This window comes from Paramisgurnus dabryanus, chromosome 6, assembly GCF_030506205.2.
Source record: "Paramisgurnus dabryanus chromosome 6, PD_genome_1.1, whole genome shotgun sequence".
NCBI classification, from domain to species: domain Eukaryota; kingdom Metazoa; phylum Chordata; class Actinopteri; order Cypriniformes; family Cobitidae; genus Paramisgurnus; species Paramisgurnus dabryanus.
In genome coordinates this window covers 6,695,828-6,706,181 of record NC_133342.1, presented here as the reverse complement: position 1 = coordinate 6,706,181, position 10,354 = coordinate 6,695,828, and positions in this window count along the sequence as shown.

The window sequence follows — 10,354 nt, the reverse complement described above, 5'->3', positions numbered from 1 at the left end:
AATAGGAGCATGAGGAAGACATCGTCTTATAAATTCATGCCCCTTTTCCCAAATATCTAGTCTAGCACAGAATATATAGCTCGTATTGCTCCCATTCTCTATATCAAAGTGCAATTTTACTTCACATGTATATAATTAACAATTCCATATTTATTAAAAATTGATTTTTATATTTCACTTTCTTCATATTTTCGAAATACCTTTTTATATATATTTTTTTAAATTGAACAATCGTATAGCATGATCTTTCCTCATTATCCAAAGAGTTCCATAAATTGATCCCAATTACCATAAACCCTTTTTGTTTTTTTGAGGTACGTGAATATGGTACACAAAAGTTGCCTTTTCTTCTATTTTTACTATCTATAATTAACTTAAATTTATTTTGAATATGTATTGGCACCATATTATTTTTCACTCTCCACATAATTTGCAATATTTTAAATTTGACCAAATCATAAAATTTCAAGGTCTGCAATTTGATAAACAATTTATTAGTGTGGTCCCGAACACCTTTGTACGTCACAATTCTTATTGCTTTCTTCTGGAGTAAGCACAACCTTTCTGTATAACTGGTGCATGCATTACCCCACACCTCAGTACAATAAGTTAAATATGGGACAATTAAAGTTAAATATAAAAGCTTAAATGAGGCTTCATCCAGTATATATTTAACTCTATAAAGAATACCAATGTTTTTACTTATTTTACTTTTGATATGATCTATATGAGACTTCCAACTTAGTTTACTGTCTAAAATAACCCCTAAGAATTTGATTTCTGAAACACGGTCAATGTTTACATCTTGAATAACTAAATTTGTACATTCTTGTTTTCCCTTATTTCCAAAAACCATATAATTCGTCTTATCCCAATTCAAAAACAATTTATTATAATCAAACCATTTCTTTAATTTTGACATTTCTCTTTCAATAGTAACCATTAATTTATTTAAATCTGCCCCTGTTTTAAACACTGTTGTGTCATCTGCAAACAATAAAAAATTCATGTCTTTGGAGGCCTCAAATATATCATTAATAAACAATATAAAAAGCTTAGGACCAATTACCGAACCCTGAGGAATTCCACATACCACCGTTTTATGATTTGAATTATAGTTTTTAAATTGTACACTGTAAAAAAAATCCGTAGAAATTACAATGTTATTGCAGCTGGGTTGCCGGAAATTTACCGTAGATTTACGTTTATGTTATTTACTAGCAAGAGTTTGTTCAAAGTTAAATACATTTTAAATATTAACAAGTCTTTATCTTTACAGAATAAAACTATACAATAACAGCCTCATGCAAAGCATTCTGGGAACCAGAAATCATCATCAACCTTTTTCTGTTTTTGCTTCAGATTTTGTTTTCCAGAATGTTTTGCTTGATACTGTTTTTTTTAGTTTTACTCTGTAAAGACAAAGACTTGTAAATGTTTAATTCAGGCCCGGAGTGGGTAATCGGGAGAACCGGGAGGATTCCCGGTGGGCCGCTTCACTTTTGGGCCGGTCGAGGTTTTTTTATTTTTTACATTTGTCACGTTAGTGAGTCTATCTTCTATTAAATGACACTTCACACGTTTCGCATTGACACTGCAGCGCGCAGCCTCTGCATGGGTTGTACCATGTGAGGGAGTTTTCCCCTCCCCTCCCATAGAGTTGGTTCGGTCCATAGCACGTCTTTTCCAAAACTTTTCTCCGGTAGGCTGGGCCGGCCCTACCGTATACGCGTCTGAGAGGAGGAGGGCGTAAAAAACAGGTTGAAGAAAAAAGCCATTTGAGGAGGATGCTGTTGCTGCCAAATGTGCCAAACTTACAGATTTATTTTCAAGAGGACAAACAAAAGTGACAACAGTAACTTAAAGAGAAATAAGCCTAGTAATGGTTAGCATTAGCAACGTAATTATTCGGCTAATACCGTTTTCAAACTATTTACAAGCCAACATTTTTTTAGTTAAAATATTAGCCTTTTGTGTATACATGCGATTCATATACTTTGCAAATATTATGCAAGCAGCATCTGAGCAGTCCTCCGCTGAAAACGAGGAGGCAATGAGTAAACAATATGAATTAAAGTTATTTAACCCTCAGGTTGTGTTCAGAACCCTATAACACCTTTTGTGTTCCCAGTCAAAAATGACAAGCCTAAAAAAAGCTTATAAATCACTTTTTATGCTATATATTTACCCAATATTGGATTCAATATTTTTGTCAAATTGTTTTCTTTTTTAATTAGGACTGGGTTTTATATTTCTATTTGCACCTGATTAATCATAGGCATCATAGCATTAGCAATGCTAATAATTTATCAACCTTTTCTTGTGGAATAGACTCTAAAAGGGCTGGGCTATTTTTGATCCATAATGGGTAAATATTGGACAGAACACGCTGCTGGGTTAAAATTGACCCAATGCTGGGTTGTTTTAACCCAACTGTTGGGTTATTATAATCCATGGTTGCATAACAACAACCCAACATTGGGTTATTTTAACCCAGCATTTGTTCTGTCCAATATTTACCCATTATGGGTAAAAAATAACACAGCCTTTTTTAGAGTGTAGAGGAATATTTTTGTGAACTTCTCATCTTAAGTTAAATATTATTTAACTTTTACCTTATTTGTTGAACCATGATATTAATAAAAACTATAGTAAGAGCTGAACTGTTGCTTTATTTATCCAATTTGAAAAAAGTGCTAATTTGGAATAACACTATAGAAAAAGTGGGCCGGTCTTGGGCCTGAAACTCCCGGGCTGAAAAGTGGCCCCACTCCGGCCCTGTTAATGTTCTTTTAACTTTGAACAAACTCTTGCCAGTAAATAACATAAATGTAAATCTACGGTAAATTACCGTCAACCCAGCTGCAATTTCTACGGAATTTTTTTTACAGTGTAGATACTGACTTCTATTACTTAAATAACTTTCAAGCCATTTATATACCCGACCCCTTAATCCATATTGTTGTAATTTTGACAACAATAAATTATGGTTATGGACAGTATCAAACGCTTTCTTTAAGTCCAGGAATATACTTACAAGATACTGCTTTTTATCCATTGCAGCTAGAATTTCATCTGTTAAATGAATTAATGCAACAGCGGTAGATCTATTAGAACGAAATCCGTATTGATACTCAAACAGTAAATTATTTTTTTCCAAAAATAAATCCAATTTATAAATAAACCATTTTTCTAATTTTTTTGAAAACTGTGAAAGTATTGAAACAGGTCGATAATTATTAAACTCGTGTTTGTCACCCTTCTTAAAAATAGGTATTATCTTCGCAGTCTTCATCTTTTGAGGAAAAACACCTGAACTAAAGGAAAAATTAAAGATATAAGTTAAAGGTTGGAGTATACAATCTATTGTTTTTTTTACAATGGTCATATCTATTCCATCCCCATCACAAGAGGTTTTAGTTTTACACTTCCTCACAATGTCTAAGATTTCAGTTTCAGTTATTTCGTCAAGAAACATTGACTGTAAGATTCTACTACCTCCTGTCACACTATTACATACATGATTGGAATTTTCAATTCTTTTCGCAATATTTGGTCCGACATTGACAAAGAAGGAATTAAACTCATTTGCAATATCTATTCCATTTTTAATAACCTTACCCTTGTGCTCAAAATACTTCAGGCTTCATAACCTTATTTAAAATTTTCCAAGTTTCTTTAATATTAGTCTTGTGTTCATACAATTTATTTTTATAATAATCTTTTTTTGCCTGTCGCATTATAGTTGTTAACTTATTCTTGTATCTTTTATATTTAAATTCATGATCACGAGACTTATATTTAATAAAATCTCGGTATAGTTTGTTTTTCTTTTTACAGGCCTTCTGTAACCCGCTTGTTATCCATGGTTTTTTTTTCAAACTTATTTACTTTACCCATTTTTAAGGGACAATTTTTATTATAAAGGGTTACAAATATATTCAAAAATGCCTCATAAGCCTTATTAACATCCTCAACCAAAACTTTACTCCAATCATAATTAATCAAATCCTTCCTAAATGAGTCTATTTCCTTCTCCGTCCGACTACGAATATATTTAACTTTATCAACCTCTCTTGTTTTCTTACCAAGTTTTAGGTCACAGACCATGAAAACTGGTAAGTGGTCACTAATATCACATAAAAGCAGACCACTATAAAAGGTAATATCAATATTATTAAAAAAAATATTATCAATCAATGTTGAAGTTGTCCTTGTCACTCTACTGGGTTGTATTATCACTGGAAACATACCTTTACTATACATTTCGTTTAAAAAATCATTAGTTGCTGGTTGGCCTTTTGTCTTCATTAAATCCACATTAATATCACCACATAACCACATAGTCTTTTTTAACATTGAACAATCCACAAGTGCAGTGAGTTTATCCTTAAATACTTCTACATTTGAACCTTGTGCTCTATACACACAAGCGATAATTATTCTTTGCTTTGTTTCCAACTCTATCTCCACTGCTACACATTCTAGAAGTCCTTCTATAGCCACAGACATTCTTTCAACAATCGTACTTCTGTATGTTTCCTTAACAAACACTGCCACACCTCCTCCTCGTTTTCCCGGTCTGTCAACATGATACAGACTATATCCATCGATTCCCAAATCATAACCTTTGTCGGCATTTAACCATGTTTCTGAAAAAGCAATAACATCAAACTGGCTTTTTAATGTATTTAAATAATCTATAATTTTGTCAAGATGTGTATAAGGCTTCTGCAATTAAAATGGACAAGTGAAAAATTATTGTCTAATTTCACTTTTAAATTAAATCTACATCTAAATCATATATTTTGTATTCCCCATTTTCTCTCATCTCTAATGGGTTAATTTGTTCAACCATTAATCATTAATGAAATATTCAAACATAAATACACAAGACAAAACTTAATTCTCAGCATTTCCATTTTTCTTGTCAAATCAGCGCTTTTAAAATAAAACCTTAAAGTCAATACCTTGTGCACGCAGTCCCTTCTTAATGTCATTGTCCATAATTGCCCATTATCCCAATCTTGAAATGCTCCGAAACCCCATGTCTTTAACATGTAGCTCCTGTTAAATGCGTATTGTCCAACAGTGATTTAACAGCATCTACTAAGTCGCACACCGCCGTTTTCCTTCTGCGAGGGCCAACAGTTTGCCAACCTGCCGCACACAGCGTTGTCTCCAGATCTCGTTCCTCCTCAGTTAGGTTCATGGTGATACCAAACTCAGATAGGCCTCGTATAGCTGCCGCTGGGTTTTCAAAGATTTTGACATTACCGTCTTCACAAAAGATTTTCAATTTAGCAGGGAATAATATGCGATATTTAATCTTCCTCTCGCGCAACAGCTTCCGCACATCTTTATATTTCCCCCTTTCCTTGTAGACAGCTGGAGTAAAATCTTTGTCAAAGTAAATCCTATTACCATTCACTTGTATGATTTTCTTCATCCACGCTGCCTTCAGCACACTCTGTTTTGTGGCATATCTTTGAAATACCACCACAATAGACCGGGGACGCTCGAGTTGCCCAGGCCGCTTTGGCACGTATATCCTGTGCGCACGTTCAATGCGAAGCTCTGCGGTAACACCAAGTTGTTCCTGAATCAAATTCGACACAAAGTCAATCATATTAATTACCTCACTTTTCTCGGGCACTGAGTAAATCCTGATGTTATTCCTTCTTGAACGACTTTCCAAGTCTTCACATTTTTCTTTGAGTAAAACTTGTTGCTGTAACATGTGAATCATTACTCGCGTAATATTCCTCTCATTGTCCTCACTGTCAGACATCCTCTGTTCTGCAGTGTCCATTCTTTTTTTTAATATCTCCAAGTTCATTTCGTAAGTCGCTCACTTCTTTCCTCAGTGCCACAAAATTTCCCGACGTCTCAATGCGAAATGCTTTTATTTCATTAAGTATTTCCGCCATGCCAAACATAGCTGCGTTACTTTCCTCATTCCCATTGTCTGTATCAATTTGTTTGGTTTTACCTTTTGGCTTTGTCATTCTCAATTTTCCAGCACAATTCCCTTTATTGGGATGTTCTTCTTGGTAAAACACTTAGATTCTTATCCAAAATACACTTATAATCACAATAATCACTTCAATTCAAACAGAGTCGTTTACCAGCCATATACTCCGGCGGCCATCTTACAGTCCTAAAAACATCTTACCAATATCTAAAAACAATGACTGTAACCATGATGAGCAAGGTTAAACATAATGGTATAAAGACTGTTATATAAATAAAATAGGCTTGCCTAGTTTATATTAATGTAAAACATATTTGAAAGGCACACATCTCTTGCGACCTCTTCTTTAATCCTTTCACTCACTTTGTCACGGGTGAATTCTAGTGCGGAATCGAAAATATGAGGGAAAGTTCCGCCCGGACCGAATTTCGCAAACACCCGTCACTTCCTGGTTCCCCGTGGCAACTCAAATCAAACACAATCCGCAGCAGGTGTGTATAGTGACGTGGCAATCGTTGACTGGGCGGTTCGCATGCTGAAGGAGGATAAAAGGAGGAATTGAAGATGCAGGAAAAGAGGCTGATTTTTGGGCGAACTCACTTTCGCCTAAGACGAAGCAACGAACACAAGCCTCCTGAAGAGTCTGCAGGCCCCATTGATCCGGCAATCGCTTGGAAGCGACTGGAAAGAGTGCGGGGCCGGTAAGGATGAAAGGGAGGAGTTGTTGTTGTCTGAGGAAGAGATGCCACGAGTGAGTCAAAGTCGATGGCTGGAAGAAAACACTGTGGGTGAGGCTGTGTGTATGTTATTACAGAGACGAGGCAAACAGGCAGAGGCATCCAAGGGGGTTCGTTAATCGAAGGGAGCATTCGGAGATGAATCATCAAAACAGGTTTGAAGAAAACTACGTTTGAAGGGCTGAATATTTACCTGTGTGTGGGTATTGAAGGCGGAATAGAGAGAGACAATTTCTGGGCGGAAATACTACAGTATTGTTGGCTTTGGAGAGCCGTCGGAGGTGAAAAGGGTGATAAGGAGGAAGGAAGACAGATGCTACGGAAACTGTGAGTACAGAGATTTGTTTACTTTCATTGAGACACTAGAAAACGGAGGCTAATTCCTTGTGTTTGGAGAGTTGTTCATTGTTTAGTGGCCTCACCGTGGAGAACGAAGCGGGTGGGTGAGCCAGAGGATAAAAGGGCAACACATATCACCGTGTGGGTATTGAAACATCTCTACTACTGCCCGGGGTCGGCGAATTTAACTCCTCATGCAGGTGGCTCTTGACTTAGTACGGAGTATTGGCCTTACCAGTCAATAAAGTGTGTGTATTGCAGTGGGTGAGTGTGCTTTTTGACGTGTGTGCACCTGAAGGATTGCAGTGCTGTGCTGTGTCTCCTGTTGTCTATACTCGACCCTAGGTCAAGCGGATCCCTGTGGGCGTTACGTGAGCTGCCGTGGCAGTGAATACCATCCTGTATCTACCCACCTACACTCCAGCCTTTGTGTCCAAGTTGAGTGAGTACATTGCGTGAGGTATTGTGGGAAAGACCATACTGTAAAAGGGGAGCAGTGAAACTGTTATGAATGGGATTAACCATCTGTGTGTATGTCCTGTGCTGTGGAGAGAGTCCAGTTGCTTGCCCCTCTGTACTAGGCGCCTGATTGGCACGTGGAAGGAAGGAGAAGCAGGCGTGTCCGTCCGACCGCACAAACTCAGTATTGTGGTTACATCTACACCCCTCACTCGGGACGACATCGGCCGTGCTCGGTCCAACGAGTAGCAGGTGGAAGTGGGGGAAGAACGTCCTCCCTAGCCTTTGAACAAAGTTAAGGTGACGTATGGTTTTTCTTGTCTATGTGCACCAAACCTGGCTGTGAAACCTTAGCACGCCTCAGTGAAATACAGAGTGATACCTGAACCGAGCTAAAAGCTATACCTACCTTGAAAGCCCCTTATGCCAGAACAGCACGCCTCAGTGAAATACAGAGTGATACCTGAACTGAGCTAAAAGCTATACTTACCTTGAAAGCCCCGTATGCCAGAATGTCACGCCTCAGTGAAATACAGAGTGATACCTGAACCAAGCTAAAAGGTATACTTACCTTGAAAGCCCAGTATGCCAGAACGGCACGCCTCAGTGAAATACAGAGTGATACCTGAACCGAGCTAAAAGCTATACTTACCTTGAAAGCCCTGTAAGTCAGAATGGCACGCCCTAGTGAAGATAAAGAGTGTTACCTGCACTGAGCTAAAAGCCACATTTACCTTGCAAGTCCTGTAAGCCCAGAACAGCACGCCCTAGTAAGACACAGAGTGATACCAGAACTGAGCTATTTATTGTATGCTTTTTATTTCTGCCTCCAGGAGAAGAGGAGGGCGCCACGTGTCAACAAAATATAAGGAGGAGGACTAAGTAGAGCTGAAGATCTTTGCCCGAACCCGACGGGACCCGTCGGGACCCGACGGGCTCGGGCGGGTTCGGGCTTCATTTCTAACATTTTACACGGGCTCGGGGCGGGCTCGGGCTTCCGCTCCGGCTTTGTGAGGTAAATGAGCGGTCAAGTTCAAATCAGTAGCGCAGGATCGCGCTGAATTCATTTACAGTGGATTGGATTTAATGATTTTCCTCATCAAAAACATGTAGCCTAATCTTGGTGAGTAGGTTTTTCAATGTATAACTAAATATGAATCGAGTCTTACATAATTTAGACAGAGGATATAGACTAATGTTGGCAGTAATGGAGAGAAGTGCCGACGCAAATCCCGCGGAGCCTGCCTCTTAATTTCGTTATTGCCAAATACCCATCTTAATTCAGAATGTATTATCTTAATTTAATTCGTTAAGAAATAATAATTTTATTGGCATATTTATAGTGTATTGCATAAGCCTATTTAGAATGAGATGTTACAATGTTACAGATGACTTATTTTATTTCTTTGTTTCAACTTCCAAGTGGTGTGTAGATTATTAGTCATGAATAAATAATGTTAAAACCTGTGTAAATTTCTCATTCTTGACGAAAGCTGTGTGTGTGCGCACATTTAAATAATGTCGGGCTGTAAACGGGTTCGGGCTTTTAAAAAGCTGTCAATCTAAATGTACGTTCGGGTTCGGGCTGCATTCTGTCGGGCTCCGGACATTTCGGGCCTAACTTTTAAGGCCCGATTACAGCTCTAGGACTAAGGGTCCCTCAGGAGGAAATACACAAAAGCACAGTTATTTTGCTTTGAATGGCTTTCACCTCTCGGCTGGACACAGTGTACCGTAAGTACAGGTTTCTTTGCTCTCTCCTCAGGTTATTCACTCTCTCTGCTCTTCTCTCCACAGATATCGACTTGGACACAAAAGCACAGTTATTTTGCTTTGAATGGCTCTCACCTCTCGGCTGGACACAGCGTACCGTAAGTACAGGTCTCTTTGCTCTCTCCTCAGGTTATTCACTCTCTCTGCTCTTCTCTCCACAGGTATCGACTTGGACACAAAAGCACAGTTATTTTGCTTTGAATGGCTCTCACCTCTCGGCTGGACACAGCGTACCGTAAGTACAGGTTTCTTTGCTCTCTCCTCAGGTTATTCACTCTCTCTGCTCTTCTCTCCACAGGTATTGTAGCAAATTGGCGAAGCGTCCGCTGGGGTAAGTAGTCCCTACGTGGCGTCGGGGGCGAACCCTCTCGACTGCTGGGTGATGGCAGGGGGGTGGGATAGCACAACGTCTCACCGGGCCGAGCGCTGCCCTTTCCTCGCTGCCGTCAGGCGTTCGAACTCTGGACAGGGGCGCCCCTTTGTAGAGGCCACGGGACGATGGAATCGCTTCACCTCTCTCTCTGCAACACCAATACTCATGCAATTTAAAGTGTCAATGATAATAGCCCCAAATCGTACTCACACCGCTGCTGCTTCTCCAGCTCTTTGCTGCCACTCTTCACACCCGCCCGATGTCTAGGCGGGGAAAAGATCGTCCCGGGGCACCGTGCTACTTTCGGAGATCTGAAGCACGCTCACAACATATGCTGTATTGGACTAAGCTAGGGCCAGCAGCCTCTTTGTCTTCCCTTGACGAAGTGCGTGAAAGCGGGGGTCTGTCGGACAGGACACACAGCAATACACAGCAACCCACAGCAATATACAGCACCACGTCAAAATTAAAGGTTTTCACAGCACGAAGACTCACCCACCACGCTCAGTGTACAAAAAGGACAGCCGTCTTCCTTCACTTCGCTTTGTTCAGATCTGGCGATGAAATATGCGGCCCAGCTAGTGGTGTCGTCGTTGTGACTGCTTCGGTAAGTATCTGTTCGGCTCGCCCACCACGCTATAATAGGGGTAGGGCCGCCCTCCTTCTCCTGGAGGAATCTAACATACAGCCAGATCAATA